Source organism: Palaemon carinicauda, chromosome 20 (assembly GCF_036898095.1).
Source record: "Palaemon carinicauda isolate YSFRI2023 chromosome 20, ASM3689809v2, whole genome shotgun sequence".
Taxonomy (NCBI): Eukaryota; Metazoa; Arthropoda; class Malacostraca; order Decapoda; family Palaemonidae; genus Palaemon; species Palaemon carinicauda.
Genome location: NC_090744.1, coordinates 35,834,299 through 35,836,798, shown reverse-complemented (window position 1 = coordinate 35,836,798; position 2,500 = coordinate 35,834,299).

Sequence of the window (2,500 nt, the reverse complement as noted above, 5' to 3'; positions counted from 1 at the left end):
ATTTCATCTTGCAGGGTTAGGCAGGAGATCCGGCATCTGCAATCTCATCTGCCGATAACTTTTCATATTTGAATAACCATCATCTTGAATGTCATGCTGTTTATAGTTTTTTCAAGCCCTTTTACTCGTTTACTCGTTATCTTCCGGTTATCTTCCTTGCATGTTTATTATTTCTCTTGGTGAGAGTTAGGGATTACAGACAAAATTTCTAATCCAACTCATTCATTTTATTCCCATCAGCCCTGTCATAGAATTAAAGGAGTTAGGAATCTATTCTTATCAATTCCCTTTATAAAAGAAAAAGGCAACACCATGTTTGAATCTATTCTTTTCAATTCCTTTTATAAAAGAAAAAGGCAACACCATGTTTGAATCTATTCTTTTCAATTCCTTTTATAAAAGAAAAAGGCAACACCATGTTTGAATCTATGCTTTTCAATTCCCTTTATAAAAGAAAAAGGCAACACCATGTTTAAATAATTTGTAGAAAAATTAGTAGGTTTAGCCTTATCGAATGTTTTTTCTTTTATGTAATGTTCATTACACTTAAAAAACCGTAATTTAAATCGGAAATTCTCCGTAAAAATATACTGTTCAGTATACTGTTCAATAAGTCTTTCAGTGAAATACCGTAATATCACTCCTTTACGTCAATATATCGGTTTTTAAAACGGTAAAAATCCTGGAATAAATGTTGCCAGGCATTTACCGTTTTTTAATAGAAAAATTTAGCAGAGAGTAATTGATAACGTATTCAGATGGAAAAACTCTGAAGAGACATGCTCGTGCTAAGCAGGCATGTGCAGTTGAGAGTAAACATTGAAGAAATTTGAGTGAAGAAATGTTTCAAGGAGGCTGAGTGCGTTCTAGAGTAGTAACAATACATAAGAAAACCTTACATTGATGAAAAGATTATCTTACGAAGAGGAATCTAACTTTAACTCTCGTAATTCTTGTGGGTGATCTTCCAGTTGTCAGAACCTGATTTTAATCTTCCTTTTTGTCCCATACTTTATAACGGGCTGTAAATCTTTAAAATTTTTGTAGCTTATTTTCTTTTTTTACTTGTGTTCTTTCTATTCTTTTAACTGGCATTTTTTAATTATTTTTTTTTCACTTACCATAACTAAGTTTACATGTTTTGCTTTCCTGTTTCTTCGCCCATTTTTGTTTTCAGTTCCTAAAACTGATTTTTATATTCCCTTTTCAGCTATGAGGACAGTTCCCTTAAGTTCTATTTTGAAGCCAGTTTCCGGAACCCAGTTTTTATCTACATTTTTTTCCAGTATCTAAAACCAAATTTTTATTCCACCTTTTTTTGCCATTCTTGAGAACCAATTTTCATTTTTCCTTTTTTTTTCCATTTCCCAGAATCACTTTTCTCTTACTTTCCTTTCAAAAATTTCAGAACCGTCTTTTTTTTCCTTGATTCTCTTAACAATTTGTAGTTGTGGTGGCCTATTGGAAACGTCCTTGCCTGGCGATCAATCGGACTGTGGTTCAAGGCCCGCTCAAACTCGAGGATTTCTTGTACTGTATGTAACCTCACCATCCTTTTGAGCTAAGGATGGGGTGTATGGGGGAGCCCATAGGTCTACCTACTAAACCGTCAGCACCCGTTGCCTGGCCCTCCCTGGTCCTAGCTTGGGTGGAGAGAGGGCTTTGGGGCTGATCATATCTATATAGGGTCAGTCTCTAGGGCATTGTCCTGCTAGTTAGGGCAGTGTCACTGTCCCTTGCCTCTGTCATTCATGAGCGGCCTTTTAACCTTTAGACTTGAGATGAGTAACCAAGCATGCTAGCAATGTTTCGTTAATACATTTAGCAGTGAATATTATTTTTAAAAGCGCTTAAGTAAGATTTTGGTCTTGTTTAATAAGGTGCCATTATTATTATTATTATTATTATTATTATTATTATTATTATTATTATTATTATTATTATTAGTTTCCATTAATGTGCGTACATTGCTTCCATATTACAGTTAATCACCTTTTGGGAGACTATGACACTACCGGTTGATGTTTGATATCCTCGAGGATTCTCTCTCTCTCTCTCTCTCTCTCTCTCTCTCTCTCTCTCTCTCTCTCAGAATCCTTGAGGATATCTGACATCAATCGGTAATGTCATAGTCTCCCAAAAGGTGATTAACTGGAATGCTTCATTCAGTAGAGAGCTGTGATCCGTGTATGCCGTTTGATGGCATACGAGCTTTATTGTTAAGGCCGAGCTATCAAGTCTTCATTGTTCTATTGACTTCTCGTATTTACTGTAACGTGTTTTGTCTTTTAATTATTGATTTTGTATGTTGAGGCGTCTGAATTCTTCTGTCCACTAGTTCTGTTCGAATTTGTTTTTGTTTCTTCTTCTTCTTCTTCTTCTTCTTCTTCTTCTTCTTCTTCTTCTTCTTCTTCTTCTTCTTCTTCTTCTTCTTCTTCACCGCCGGACTGTATAAATTATATTTTTTTCGACATTTAGTTTTAATTTTACGATCGTTATT